Genomic DNA, 16,267 nt, shown 5'->3' with positions numbered 1-16,267 from the left:
AATAGTGGGATCCCATGTAATTTTTTGTGGGGAACTCTCCTACGTTAAATTACCAGTAAAGGCCAAGTATACCATTGTGAACTGATTTTAATAGCTTGGGAAGCTCCATGTTTAAAACCCCCTTCCCAACTATAACATCAGCCCCCAGCAGTCGCCTTTCCCTCAGCTGGTTAAGAATAATATGGGGAACTCCATGATATTTTTATCTTTTATTCTATCTATATCCATTCTATTTCATTCTGATGGTTCACAATGTGAATTAATTGTACCCTGATAATGAAATGTCGGGTTTCTCTTGAGATGGGGCACAAAAATCAAACGGCACACACATCATCCGCGTGCTGCGCAATTTTGTTCTCGCACCCATTGACTTACATTGGTGATTCTCAGCCGTTATACGCCGCCATATGCATCTTCCTGCACATTTTTCCTCATCTCCATTCCAGGTGAGAAATAAACTAGCTGATGAGCACCGCCTTATTGACTAATATTGTAGAGAGTGCAATTAGAGATTATTTCACATTGCACTCGTCAAGTTTAATTGCAAATGTGAGCACACCCTAACAGTTCCCATTTTCACCAATAGTAGCTGTTCGTCGTCTTCAAACTACATATCCAAGAAAAACAAGAACATTAAAATACTTCTTGGACCAGTCGTCCTCCCCGAGATCGGAGATCCAGATACAGAAATAAACTGCAGGCTGTACACAACGTAAGTCACCATTAGTACTGTACCTTCTGTGTAAGAGGGTTCATATACTTTTACATCTATGTATTAGGGGATAGAAAGGGTATATAGTCTGTTTATATCTTAAGTGTAAAATCTCACAGATCTTAATGCATTAATTGTCTACTTTAAATAGAGATGAGATTGAAGCAAGCGGCGGATACCGCGTCTGAAGGAAGCACCCCTCTCCCTCTCATCGGCACTACCTCCGCCTACAGGTGCTACATTCCACCCGTGATATTGTCATCCATGACCTTAAATACCACAACTAAGCGGTTACCATTCTCCCTATTCGTGCCGCATAGGGTTCCTCTGCTATATCTTGGCATATTGCCTCCATCTCCTTATTTTTTGCCTAGCCCCACAGGCCCACATTGGCACGTGACTGATGAAAGTCCATGTTAGGACTGAAACGTTTCGAGTGCTACAAAATAAAACGTCATTTACGTTTACTGAAGTTGAGTGCTAGACTTCTTTTTTGGTTGATACTAACGGTTTGGGAACCTAGTCTATGCACCACAGTGTGACTGTGCACACGGTGTTTTCTGATACACTGATTCCACAATATCACTCAGGAGATGACTGATATGTACATGAACAAAATACATACAAACACCCGACGTCTCTTAAGCCCCATAAGTTGTATACATGAAAGCAAAAACTCTCCCTAAAAGGTCTCTGGGGCGCATGCTTTGTGCCAGACAAGGGTCAGGTTTCTTACGGTTTACTTGGATCTTTGTTTTGATTACTAGTGAATAAACTACATTTTTAACGTTGGATGGATGTGCTGGGTTCCTTCCTCCCTCCTCCGCTAAAACCTCTCTAGTCTCTACGCGTTTCATCATCCCACTATTAGACAGACCATCAGGAGACAAACACTTATCAGAATACTTAAGACCATCATGTAACTCCTACAGTATTAGAGACTAACACAAAAAAAAAACTAAAAAATCCTAACGCGAATGTTTGTGTAGGATCTAGTATTAAAGCACCTAAAGTACAATAATCCTACAGGCGAGTATGTGGATGTCCACCGATAACTACCAGACTCACAAATAGATCCACAAGGCAGTTACGGACATACTAGAATATATCAATTATATCATTTGTATACTGAAATTCCTTACTCCTGCATAATATACCAGAGCTAAAGTAATAAAGTACAATTGATTCACTATTTTTGGACTAGTCTATTGTCGTTTCTACCTTGTCTATGATTCATGATGATAGGTCCGGTATAGTCTATTACAAACACACATGGGGTATATATATTTTTAGACGTGAATCTATTTATATGATGATCACTGCCATGTGTTTTTGCTGTTTTTTATACCAGCGCTAAAGTCAAGATCACATTTAATCATTGCCCCTTATGCTGACAATTTATTGTCCCTGTGATCATTGCCTCCATAGTATATCGGACATCTTTGGACTGATAGTGTAACTATCCATATTATCCATCAAACTCTTTTTTCGTGGAGCATCCATATACATCCTAAGACGATCACCTTATTTACGATGAGGTCCACTTTGCCCCATCGGTCGGAGCGTTCAATAATTATCCCTCACAGTAAGAGTCATTGCATATGTCTCAGCTCTTATATAATTTGGGATATGGTATTATCTGCCTTATCGGTCCAATCACTCAATGACAGCGCACAGTGAGGGTCCAGCTATCATCTATATTGTTAATGTCCCTCATTGTAAATTATTATCATTCACATTCAGAGTCCGGCATATATCGCAATAAACCGCGATCAGACTTCTCTGTAACAAGCATATTGTTATTAGCACATTTGCCGACTACCAGATGTTTTAATTGGCACACAACACTCAAGAGAGTAGGACGCTGAAGATGCTCCATGCATGCACTACGTATAATGAATAGTGCCGCCAACATGACGGTTATTTAAAGATCATGCCCATTCGCTGACGTCAGACTCATGTCTGAATGTGATTGGCTACGTCTGGGCCAAATGTACGCCTAACCCTAATGTATTCATTGTCTAATCTAAACAGAGATGAGACTGATGCCGCGCTCACAATCATGGAGATACCAAGACAATCCGAGGAGGACAGAACAACGGAGCAGTGAGTTACAATCAGTGATGGCGCCAGCCTCACACTATAACTATAACCTCATCTCAAGATCTTATCTCATGTCCATTACACATGTAGAAGGTCAGGATTATTTATTCATTCTTCAGGGCAGAAAAACCAAAAAAGAAGAATGACTCAAGGAAGAGAGCCAATAAGAACAGCAAGCCGCCCCCTCAAAAAAGAGCAAAAAAGAACTAATAGTGATGAGGTAACACAGAGCGCCGATGCCTTAATTTCCGTGTGGGAGAAGGGAGAGAATATGACTCTATTACAGCCCTTATAGACTGAAAATTTGGGAAAGTAGCCGTATGGAAATATTCATAGTATGAACATCAATATGAACAGAATGGGCCTTTTACAGGAGACCAAGTGATTGGGAAACACATATGAAAACGACATTACATATTCTAACAAAGGCCGACACTTCACAGTGGTCAGGAATGGTACAAAGAACATGAATATATGTCTGCAGGGAATGAAGATTTCACTAAACTTTGCTTTTCTTTTATGTTTTCTTGTTATAGGTGTTGGCTAACCCATAACATCACCAGCATTCAGCTATGACCACCAGCCAAGATTACCTAATTTAAAGGACTAGTTTTTTATTCTTATACATCCGTTATTTGTAGAAATAGTTAATGTTTGAGCATATAGTTTTATAGTTATAATTATTTTTATATTTTTAAATCTATTTATATTTTTGTAAGTTTATCATTTAATTTAAATAAGAGATAAATATTTTATACAAAAATTACTAATATACACCTGCCAGCATCATCTGTGCATAACATCCACCAGCCACTACCACCTAAGCCTAACATCAACCTGCCTTTACCATCGGTGCCTAACATCAGCCAGCCAACAACATCTGTGCCTAACATCTGCCAGCCAACAACATCTGTGCCTAACATCTGCCAGCCAACAACATCTGTGCCTAACATCTGCCAGCCAACAACATCTGTGCCTAACATCTGCCAGCCAACAACATCTGTGCCTAACATCCCCAGCCAATAACATCTGTGCCTAACATCTGCCAGCCAACAACATCTGTGCCTAACATCCCCAGCCAATAACATCTGTGCCTAACATCTGCCAGCCAATAACATCTGTGCCTAACATCTGCCAGCCAATAACATCTGTGCCTAACATCAGCCAGCCAACAACATCTGTGCCTAACATCAGCCAGCCAATAACATCTGTGCCTAACATGCGCCAGCCAACAACATCTGTGCCTAACATCAAAGAGCCAATAACATCTGTGCCTAACATCCGCCAGCATATAACATCTCTGCCTAACATCAGCCAGCCAATAACATCTGTGCCTAACATCAGCCAGCCAATAACATCTGTGCCTAACATCCGCCAGCCAATTACATCTGTGCCTAACATCCGCCAGCCAACAACATATGTGCCTAACATCAAAGAGACAATAACATCTGTGCCTAACATCAGCCAGCCAATAACATCTGTGCCTAACATCAGCCAGCCAATAACATCTGTGCCTAACATGCGCCAGCCAATAACATCTGTGCCTAACATGCGCCAGCCAATAACATCAGTGCCTAACATCCGCCAGCCAATTACATCTGTGCCTAACATCCGCCAGTCATCATCTGTGCCTAACATCAAAGAGCTAATAACATCTGTGCCTAACATCCGCCAGCCAATAACATCTGTGCCTAACATCAGACAGCCAATAACATATGTGCCTAACATCAGAAAGCCAATAACATCTGTGCCTAACATCAGCCAGCCAATAACATCTGTGCCTAACATGCGCCAGCCAATAACATCAGTGCCTAACATCCGCCAGCCAATTACATCTGTGCCTAACATCCGCCAGCCAATAACATCTGTGCCTAACATCAAAGAGCCAATAACGTATGTGCCTAACATCCGCCAGCCAATAACATCAGTGCCTAACATCCGCCAGCCAATTACATTTGTGCCTAACATCCGCCAGCCAACAACATCTGTGCCTAACATCAAAGAGACAATAACATCTGTGCCTAACATCCGCCAGCATATAACATCTCTGCCTAACATCAGCCAGCCAATAACATCTGTGCCTAACATCAGCCAGCCAATAACATCTGTGCCTAACATCCGCCAGCCAATTACATCTGTGCCTAACATCCGCCAGCCAACAACATATGTGCCTAACATCAAAGAGACAATAACATCTGTGCCTAACATCAGCCAGCCAATAACATCTGTGCCTAACATCAGCCAGCCAATAACATCTGTGCCTAACATGCGCCAGCCAATAACATCTGTGCCTAACATGCGCCAGCCAATAACATCAGTGCCTAACATCCGCCAGCCAATTACATCTGTGCCTAACATCCGCCAGCCAACATCTGTGCCTAACATCAAAGAGCCAATAACATCTGTGCCTAACATCCGCCAGCCAATAACATCTGTGCCTAACATCAGACAGCCAATAACATATGTGCCTAACATCAGAAAGCCAATAACATCTGTGCCTAACATCAGCCAGCCAATAACATCTGTGCCTAACATGCGCCAGCCAATAACATCAGTGCCTAACATCCGCCAGCCAATTACATCTGTGCCTAACATCCGCCAGCCAATAACATCTGTGCCTAACATCAAAGAGCCAATAACGTATGTGCCTAACATCCGCCAGCCAATAACATCAGTGCCTAACATCCGCCAGCCAATTACATTTGTGCCTAACATCCGCCAGCCAACAACATCTGTGCCTAACATCAAAGAGACAATAACATCTGTGCCTAACATCCGCCAGCCAATAACATCTGTGCCTAACATCAGCCAATAACATCTATGGCTAACAGAAACCTGACAACCTTGTAAATAAGATATATTTTTTATACACTGTAAATATTGTAAATAAAATATAAATATTTTTATACCAAAGCACTGGTTGTGGTTTGTTTTCTTTATTCTTCTTCAAAATGTAATCGACTTAAGAGATAATGATCCTTTACCTCCTTAAAAGTTGTTCCAATTATCTACATGACGACTGATGTGTTACGCTGTCCATGTAGTGTGACGTAATGCTGTGTGACTTGTGACGTGCGGCCCCATACACCAGAAACACAGTGGTTTTCCACAAGGGTCTTATTTAAGAATATTCCTGCCCATCCCTACTGACGCTAATCTCTATTGTTGCTTCCCTGTGAGCTGCTCTCAGCACATCATTACCAATGCTCTTGCTCTCTGCTCCTGCCAGAGTTAAAGGGTATTTGCCATAAACAAAAATTGTTTTAAAAAATTGAATAAAATGTAAAGTATGAATAGTTTAATTTGAAAAAATATATATATTTAATGGTATAAAATATGAAAAATATTCTAAAAAGGTTGGATATATTCCAATTTTAAACATAAGTGTCACCAACAAGATGGAGGAATTAGAATTAAAATTGTTGAAAGAAAATTATGATATGGTGGGGATAATGGGGACATGGATGGACAAGAGCTATGACGGGGCTGATAATTTACAGGACTAATAGACTACAGACCGTACAAATAAGTGAGGGGAGGGGAGTGTTTGTAATCAAGGTCAGAGAATGTAAAGGCGCAGTAAAGGCGACTCAGTGATGACTTACAGCGGACCACAATGAGGACAATGAGGCCAAAGCACCATATAAAGCCCCCACAGGCCGCCCCAGAGCACGAGAATCTCATTAACCCCTTCATGACCCAGCCTATTTTGGCCTTCATGACCTTGCCGTTTTTTGCAATTCTGACCAGTGTCCATTTATGAGGTAATAACTCAGGAACGCTTCAAAGGATCCTAGCGATTCTGAGACTTTTTTTTCGTGACATATTGGGTTTCATGTTAGTGGTAAATTTAGGTCGATAATTTCTGAGTTTAGTTGTGAAAAAAATGGAAATTTGGCAAAAATTTTGAAAATTTCGCAATTTTCACATTTTGAATTTTTATTCTGTTAAACCAGAGAGTTATGTGACACAAAATAGTTAATAAATAACATTTCCCACAAGTCTACTTTACATCAGCACAATTTTGGAAACACATTTTTTTTTTTGCTAGGAAGTTATAAGGGTTAAAATTTGACCAGTGATTTCTCATTTTTACAACAAAATTTACAAAACCATTTTTTTTAGGGACCACCTCACATTTGAAGTCAGTTTGAGGGTTCTATATGGCTGAAAATACCCAAAAGTGACACCATTCTAAAAACTGCACCCCTCAAGGTGCTCAAAACCACATTCAAGAAGTTTATTAACCCTTCAGGTGTTTCACAGCAGCAGAAGCAACACGGAAGTAAAAAATGAATATTTAACTTTTTAGTCACAAAAATGATCTTTTAGCGAAAAATTTTTTATTTTGCCAAGGTTAAAAGGAGAAACTGGACCACGAACGTTGTTGTCCAATTTGTCCTGAGTACGCTGATACCTCATATGTGGGGGTAAACCACTGTTTGGGCGCACGGCAGGGCTCGGAAGGGGAGGCGTGCCATTTGACTTTTTGAATGGAAAATTGGCTCCAATCTTTAGCGGACACCATGTCCCGTTTGGAGAGCCCCCATGTGCCTAAACATTGGAGCTCCCCCACAAGTGACCCCATTTTGGAAACTAGACCTCCCAAGGAACTAATCTAGTTGTGTGGTGAGCACTTTGAACCCCCAAGTGCTTCACAGAAGTTTATAACGCAGAGCCATGAAAATAAAAAATAATTTTTCTTTCCTCAAAAATGATTTTTAGCCCAGAATTTTTTATTTTCGAGGGTAATAGGAGAAATTGGACCTCAAATGTTGTTGTCCAGTTTGTCCTGAGTACGATGATACCCCATATGTGGGGGTAAACCACTGTTTGGGAGCACGGCAGGGCTCGGAAGGGAAGGCATGCCATTTGGCTTTTTGAATGGAAAATTAGCTCCAAACATTAGCGGACACCATGTCGCGTTTGGAGAGCCCCTGTGTGCCTAAACATTGGAGCTCCCGCACAAGTGACCCCATTTTGGAAACTAGACCTCCCAAGGAACTAATCTAGATGTGTGGTGAGCACTTTGAACCCCCAAGTGCTTCACAGAAGTTTATAACGCAGAGCCATGAAAATAAAAAATAATTTTTCTTTTCTCAAAAATGATTTTTAGCCCACAATTTTTTATTTTCCCAAGAGTAACAGGAGAAATTGGACCCCAAAAGTTGTTGTCCAGTTTCTTCTGAGTACGCTGATACCCCATATGTGGGGGTAAACCACTGTTTTGGCACACGTCGGGGTTCGGAAGGGAAGTAGTGACGTTTTGAAATGCAGACATTGATGGAATGCTCTGCGGGCGTCAGGTTGCGTTTGCAGAGCCCCTGATGTGCCTAAACAGTAGGAACTCCCCACAAGTGACTCCATTTTGGAAACTAGACCCCCAAGGGAACTTATCTAGACGTGTGGTGAGCACTTTGAACCCCCAAGTGCTTCACAGAAGTTTATAACGCAGAGCCGTGAAAATAATAAATGTGTTTCCTTTCCTCAAAAATATTTTTTTAGCCCAGAATTTTTTATTTTTACAAGGGTAACAGGAGAAATTTGACTGCAAAAGTTGTTGTCCAGTTTCTCCTGAGTACGCTGATCAGGGTGGATAAAAATCAATGTTTTTTTTAAAAAATCAAAAAAATCGGATTTTTTTGATTTAAATCGGATTTTTTTGATTTAAATCGGATTTTTTTCAATAAACTGCTTTTTGAGGAAAATATTTTACCATCCAAAGGTTCTTCCATCATGAGATAAAGCTGAGTTGTTTAACTCAGTAGAATAAAGGCTGTATATGTGTAACATTCACAATGCCATGCTCTTCCAGAGGTTTCTGTAGGATGCTGACTATCCAACAAGTTTGGGCATGTCAACTGAATGGAAAAAGAAACTAAACCAAAAGTGAAACCAAGCTAGAAGTGTGGAATTAAAGGGGCAGTATGAACAAAATGTGGAGGCTATTAATAGTTTATACAATTAAGACATGCTGCTTTTAAACACCTACCTATTGCCATATAGTAAAACAAAAAAGATTTTTACTTACTTTGGGGTCCCCCCCTCACCCTGGCGTTAGATCGTTGCCCCTAGTTTCGTCCGTGTAACTATGGGCGCACATGCGCACTGCTCTCACTTCTCATTTTAATCGTGATTTATATTAAAAAAAACCTTTTGATTTAAATCAGTGATTTAAATCATGATTAAAATCATGATTTAAATCGATCCGATTTAAATAGAAAAAAATCTTTTGATTTAAATCGTGATTTAAATCATGATTTAAATCGGCGTGATTTAAATCAATCCACCCTGACGCTGATACCCCATATGTGGGGGTAAACCACTGTTTGGGCACATGCCGGGGCTTGGAAGGGAAGTAGTGACGTTTTGGAATGCAGACTTTGATAGAATGGTCTGCGGGCATCATGTTACGTTTGCAGAGCCCCTGATATGCCTAAACAGTAGAAACCCCCCACAAGTGACCCCATTTTGGAAACTAGACCCCCCAAGGAACTTATCTAGATGGGTGGTGAGCACATTCAACCCCCAAGTGCTTCACAGAAGTTTATAACGCAGAGCCGTGAAAATAAAAAATCATTTTTCTTTCCTCAAAAAAGATGTTTTAGCAAGCAATTTTTTATTTTCACAAGGGTAACAGGAGAAATTGGACCCCAATATTTGTTGCACAGTTTGTTGTGAGTACGCTGATACCCCATATGTGGGGGTAAACCACTGTTTGGGCGCACGTCAGGGCTCGGAAGGGAAGTAGTGACATTTGAAATGCAGACTTTGATGGAATGATCTGCGGGCGTCACATTGCATTTGCAGAGCCCCTGATGAGCCTAAACAGTAGAAACACCCCACAAGTGACCCCATTTTGGAAACTAGACCCCCCAAGGAACTTATCTAGATGTGTGGTGAGCACTTTCAACACCCAAGTGCTTCACAGAAGTTTATAACGCAGAACCGTGAAAATAAAAAATAATTGTTCTTTCCTCAAAAATTATGTTTTAGCAATTAATTTTTCATTTTTGCAAGGGTAACAGGAGAAATTGGACCCCAACAGTTGTTGCCCAGTTTGTCCTGAGTACGCTGGTACCCCAAATGTGGGGGTAAACCACTGTTTGGGCGCACGTCGAGGCTTGGAAGGGAGGGAGCACCATTTGACTTTTTGAACGCAAGATTGGCTGGAATCAATGGTGGCGCCATGTTGCATTTGGAGACCCCTGATGTGCCTAAACAGTGGAAACCCCTCAATTCTAACTTCAACACTAACCCCAACACACCCCTAATCCTAATCCCAACTGTAGCCATAACCCTAATCACAACCCTAACCCCAACACACCCCTAACCACAACCCTAACCCCAACACAACCGTAACCCTAATTCCAACCCTAACCCTAATCCCAACCCTAACCACAACTGTAACCCCAATACACCCCTAACCCTATCCGTAACCCTAACCACAAGCCTAATCTTAACCCTATTTCCAACCCTAGCCCTAATTCCAACCCTAACTCTAATTCCAACCCTAACCCTAAGGCTATGTGCCCACGTTACGGATTCGTGTGAGATCTTTCCGCACGATTTTTGAAAAATCTGCAGGTAAAAAAAAAAATAAAAAATAAACATATACTGACCTTCCGCAGGCGCGTTGTAGTTCTGTCGCCTGTGTGGGGTGCAGGCGGCAGCTTCCGGTCCCAGGGTGTGATGACATCGCGGTCACGTGACTCTGACATCATGGCAGGTCCTTCTCGCGCAGGTCCTGTAATGACGTCGCGGTCACATGACCGTGTCGCGATCACATGACCGTGACGTCATGGCAGGTCCTTCTCCCAGACCAACCTTGACACTGGAAAGTACCGCTTGCATGGACCGGCCGGAGCATCGCGAGGAGCGGGAAAGGCTGCGGAAGGTGAGTATATAATGATTTTTTTTTTTTTATTACTTTTAACATTAGATGTTTTTACTATTGACGCTGCATAGGCTGCGTCAATAGTAAAAACTTGGTCACACAGGGTTAATAGCAGCGGTAAGGGAGTGCGTTACCCGCGGCATAACGCCGTCCGTTACCGCCGGCATTAACCCTCTGTGAGCGGTGACCGGAAGGGAGTATGGATCGGGCGCCGGGCATTGAGTGCGGGGAGTAAGGAGCGGGCATTTTCTTCCGGACTGTGCGCGTCGCTGATTGGTCGTGGGTGTTTTGCCACGACCAATCACGGACTTGGATTTCCATGACAGACAGAGGCCGCGACCAATGAATATCCGCGACAGACAGACAGACAAAAGGACAGACGGAAGTGACCCTTAGACAATTATATAGTAGATAACACCAAAACCTTTTCTCCACTCATGGTTAGTGGTTGGGTGAAGCCATTTATTGTTAAACAACTGTGTTTTCTCTTTTTAAATCATAATGAGAACCGAAAATATCCAAATGACCCTGACCAAAAGTTTACATAACCTATTTCCTAAAGGGAGCCTGTAACCCCCCACCCCCCCCAGGGTGTTTTTAAGTGAAATAGCTACCTTTAGCAGCACTAAGGCTGCTGCATTCTGTGAAGGTGGCTCTTATGCTTCGTATCCTTAGAAATGCTGAAATAATCACTTTGAGGCTGGAGTCACACTACAGCGAGATACGGCCGAGTCTCGCAGGTTAAAACACAGCTCTGGCACCGGCACTCCGGTGTGTTGCTATGCGGCCGCACACTCCGCTCTGGAGTGCCGGTGCCAGAGCTTCATTTTAACCTGCGAGACTCGGACGTATCTCGCTGTGTGTGATCCCGGCCTTATAAATTGCCTGCCATACCTCTATTGTGTCCAGTACGTATGTCTTCTCGCACGATGTCAACCGCCTCCGAGACGTCAATCAGCTCCCTCTTGCGTCTGTGCGCCGCCTCCTGTGTTTTTGTTTCATGCCCGGCGCCTGCTGAAGGTGGCTCTTTCACTTAAAAACGCCCTGGGAGGGGTGACAGGTTCCCTCTAATACTGTGTATTGCCCTCTCTAACATCAAGAAGAGCTTGAAGTATTTTGTGGTAGTTGTAGATGAGGCTCTTTATTTTCTCAGAAGGTAAAGCTGCCCACTATTCTTGGCAAAAAGCCTCCAGTTCCTGTAAATTCCTGGGCTGTCTAGCAAGAACTGAGCACTTGAGATCTCCCCAGAGTGGCTCAATGATATTGAGGTCAGGAGACTGAGATGGCTACTCCAGAACCTTCACTTTGTTCTGCTGTGGCCAATGACAGGTCGACCTGGCCTTGTGTTTTGGAACGTTGCCATGTTGGAACGTCCAATTAGCACCTTCAGGGCTGATGAATGCAGATTTGCCTCCAGTATTTGCCAGTAACGTGCTGCTTTCATCTTTCCTTCAAATTTGACCAAGTTTCCTGTGCCTTTGTAGCTCACACATCCCCAAAACATCAGCGATCCACCTCCGTGCTTTACAGTAGGAACAGTGTTCCTTTCATCATAGGCATGTTGACCTCTCTCCAAATGTAACAGGTATGGCTGTGGCCATAAAGTTCAATTTTGGTCTCATCACTCCAAATTACCTTGTTCCAGAAGTTTTGAGGCTTGTCTCTGTGCTGTTTTGCGTATTGTAGGTGAGATACTTTGTGGTATTTGCGCAGTATTGACTTTCTCCTGGCGACTCAACCATGCAGCCCATTTCTCTTCAAGTGCCTCCTTATTGTGCATCTTGAGACAGCCACACCGCTAGTTTTCAGAGAGTCCAGTATTTCAACTGATGTTATTTTCCTGGAAGTTGTGGATGAAATTTTTGTTGGTCTACCTGACCGTGGTTTTGTTTTGACAGAGCCCCTGATTTTCCATTTGTTAATCACAGATTGAATGCTGCTGACTGGCATTATCAATTCTTTGGATATCTATTTGTATCCCGTTGCTGTTCTATACAGGTCAACTACCTTTTCCCGTAGATCCATTGACAATTCTTTTCCTTTCCCCATGACTCACAATCCAGAAACGTCAGTGGCTGGATGACAGATGCAAGAGTCTGTTTGGATCCCAGAAGCTTAATCAGCTTTTATGCACACACACTGATTACAAGCAAACAGGTCACAGGTAAGGATGTTTAGTAGCCATTCCAACCCATTTGCATCAACTTCTGTGCAGGATACCAAGCCTAAATCAGCAGGTTATGTAAACTTTTGATCAGGGTCATTTGAATGTTTTGGTTTGTCATTATTAATTAAAAATAGAAAACACAGGAGTTTGACAATAAATTACTTCATCCAACCACTAACCATGAGTGGAGGAAACATTTTATTGTTGTTCATATTCTCTGGAAAAAAGGTCAAGAAAGCAAAAATTTTGCCGGGGTATGTAAACTCTTAAGCACAACTGTATATAGGATATTTATCCCCAACAAAAATCAGTATATATTTCATTGCTTTAATTACTTTTAAAACAAGTCTTATTATATCTGCAAATGAGGAGGCTTAAATAGATCCTTGGCATGGCCAAGAGCTTGGTTCACTTTTGCGTTACCCTCAATTTGCACTTTTAGCATTTTCTCTGACTCTGATTGACAACAATCATTTTGCCAGGGGGCTGAATCCCCACCGTAGCATTGATTGTGCACACTGACTACGCAGGAATCTGCGGCACTCACAACACTGTTGCACCCAGAAGTGTTGCGAGTGGCTTAAGGGAGGAGGAGAGGGTCAGTTATGTGCTCCTCAGTGGTGATATTGACCTATTCTGTGATGCACTAAAGACAGGATCCTCTCCTCCGCTCTAAGGCTGCTCATTACTTTTCTAGGTGCATCAGTGTAACGAGCAGAGGCCGCTATCAGGAGCCAATAATGAAATTGAGGACCTGAACCGATACTGTATGCGCACCGCTGACTCATTCATAGGAGCCCCTTTAACTGTTTCTTTTGTATAAAATTATAAATTAGTTAATATTACTCTGCAGCCCTATGTAAAAATACCAAGTTATACATTCCTGATCCATATAATCAAGAAAAAAATCCCTAATTGTAACCACTATGGCACTTCAACAATGCATAACCACAAAATAGACTTACTAATAGAGTAGTCAAAAGAAGCGAACCATAATATTAAAACCATAGATTTTTATTAGACATCTTAAAATAAGTACGACACAAAATATGAACAAACAAAAAAGTCCAATAGGAGGGGCTCTGAACAGTATCAATGGCTAACCTTATCCAAGCTGGTAAATATGCAGCTCTAATATATCAATAGAGTAATTCCCAATAATATAGTGGATAGTAATCCATTCTAAAAACGGGTGGTATGGTGTCAAATATACCGATAAGCTATTATATAAGAACCTAGAGCTGAAAAAGCACACACTAGCACCGACCGCTGCGATATGAAGTAATGCACTCTCAGTACATATAGCATAACCACAAAATTATATCTTATGGGAGGTGCAATAGAAGTGGCATATACTGCGGACCTAAAAAAAAATCACCCACAGTGTGTGTAATAATGCATAGTCTCCAATGGAGTACATGAAGTAACAGTTATATTACCTACCAAAATGCTACACAGCGAACAGTGCCAATGTAGAAGCCAGAACCGTCACGGAGACCCTCCTCACCCCAACGTACGTTTTGCCCTGGCTTCTTCCTGGGTTATTCATATTTTTGTCGTATGTATTTTAAGATGTCTAATAAAAATCTATGGTTTTAATATTATGGTTCGCTTCTTTACATTCTAGATCCAGTTGGATGAACACGTAGGTGGGCTGCACTGCTGGATTAAATACATTCTTCAGAAATGATATGGAACATTTGTTTTTTCACTTGAAAATGACTCCGGTACGGCGTTAAAAAAAAGATGTAAATAAAAAGCCTTTACCTCATGATTTCTGAAGAATTGATTTACTCCAGCAGTGCAGCCCACCTTACGTGTTCATCCAACTGGATCCATTATCTTCTTTGAGGATTTGTCCACCAGCCACGGAGCAGCAGTTATTTTTCTTCATGACTACATAGGAGTTGTGCCAGTGACAACTCCATTAGGTGAGCGAAACCAGCACTCTCCTGCTCTCCCTCCATCCGGTATCACCCTATTGTGCTCTCTGCATCCTACTTCTATATTTACACAAGTTACACATTCGGATACTTTCACAGATCAGCTTGTTTTGTGGCACAATTAATGGTGAGCCATTTGCATCAGACTTTTTGATTTATTTTTAACTCGCATAAAGCGCCATTAATTCCACAGCGCTTTACAGATATTATCATCACTGTCCCCATTGGGGCTCACAATCTACATTCCATATCAGTATGTGTTTGTAGTATGGGAGGAAACCAGAGAACCCTGAGGAAACCCACACAAACACAGGGAGAACATACAAACTCCTTGCAGATGTTGTCCTCAATGGGATTTGAACCCAGGAGCCCAGCGCTGCAATGCTAACCACTGGCGTTACTATGCTGCCCACATAATAAAGAGCCTCTTTTATTGGTGTCATGTTTCATGGTTTTTTAGTTTTTTTATAAGGTGAATTAGCATAAAAGTGTCTCTATGATGAAACTATGGGGTGGAGGAGTTTAAAAAATTGCGCTTCATTTTGCTGTGACAGTCAAATCACCGGCCAATCAGCTGCCAGAAAATGTTGGAACATACCATATTTTATATTTTATGGGGAGGGCAGTGTCTTGTAGATGTTCAATTATGTATTACTTTGATGAAGGAACATGTGAAACGTAATATATTCCTCATCACATGATGTAATATATCATTATTATATGTCACTGCATCTAAAAACTGTATTTTGAAGACGGGGGCACTTTAAATAAGAGGTGAATACGTCCCTGCAGTAAGTAGTTCTGACCAGTGAGTGATGTCATCACATACTGTGCATGATGTAATGATTCAAACATTTTATCTCTATGGCAACCGAACATTCCGCCACTAACAGTTTTACTGACGCAGTGAAAACGCGACATTTTATATTCACTTTCTGTGAAGTGAGAGCCAAAAATCGAGATTGCTATCAGCAATAATGACTGAACGAAGATCTACCAGAGCAAATAAAGGGGCCAGATACAAGGAATATGTATCTGATGGCATGCTCAACTTTTTCTGGGAAAAGGAAAAACCATGTAAGTGTAAAATGGAGACATAACATAGTTGTATAACTAAATTCCTGTAAAGGGAACCCGGCCATTAGATAAACAGTTCCTGAACTACGGTAGCAGGAGTCAGAGCGACACGAGCTCCGGCAGCTTTTCCCAGCACCACTCTAGATGATTGACAGATCTCTCAAACGTGCAAATTATATAGAAATTAATGATAAGGGGAGAAAATCTGGAAGAAAGTCCAAGGTAAAATGTAAACCCAAATTTGGCTGCTTCCGTTTCCTAAGCAGATAATTCTCCTAAGGGAACACTCATATCGGTGTATAAAAAGCAGCTGAAATTCTCGGCCAGAAAAGTTAGAGAACGTCATGCGAGTGTCCTGAGTTTTACTT

At 41.7% G+C, this 16,267-nt stretch overlaps 1 protein-coding gene and 1 long non-coding RNA gene across 3 annotated transcripts in view; one reads left to right on the top strand and one right to left on the bottom strand.

Annotated features, from left to right (window-relative positions):
* Positions 1–16,267, bottom strand: part of SNX29 (sorting nexin 29) — a 565,512-nt gene that overhangs the window by 410,959 nt on the left and 138,286 nt on the right. The window lies entirely within an intron of this gene.
* On the top strand, positions 2,747–3,706 carry LOC143784939 (uncharacterized). The gene is made up of 3 exons (XR_013217923.1): positions 2,747–2,818; positions 2,935–3,035; positions 3,352–3,706. It is a non-coding gene; the product is annotated as an uncharacterized LOC143784939 (long non-coding RNA).

Source organism: Ranitomeya variabilis, chromosome 7 (genome assembly GCF_051348905.1).
Source record: "Ranitomeya variabilis isolate aRanVar5 chromosome 7, aRanVar5.hap1, whole genome shotgun sequence".
Classification (NCBI taxonomy): domain Eukaryota; kingdom Metazoa; phylum Chordata; class Amphibia; order Anura; family Dendrobatidae; genus Ranitomeya; species Ranitomeya variabilis.
Note: the sequence above shows the minus strand (reverse complement) of the source record. Positions and strands in the feature narration are given on the sequence as shown.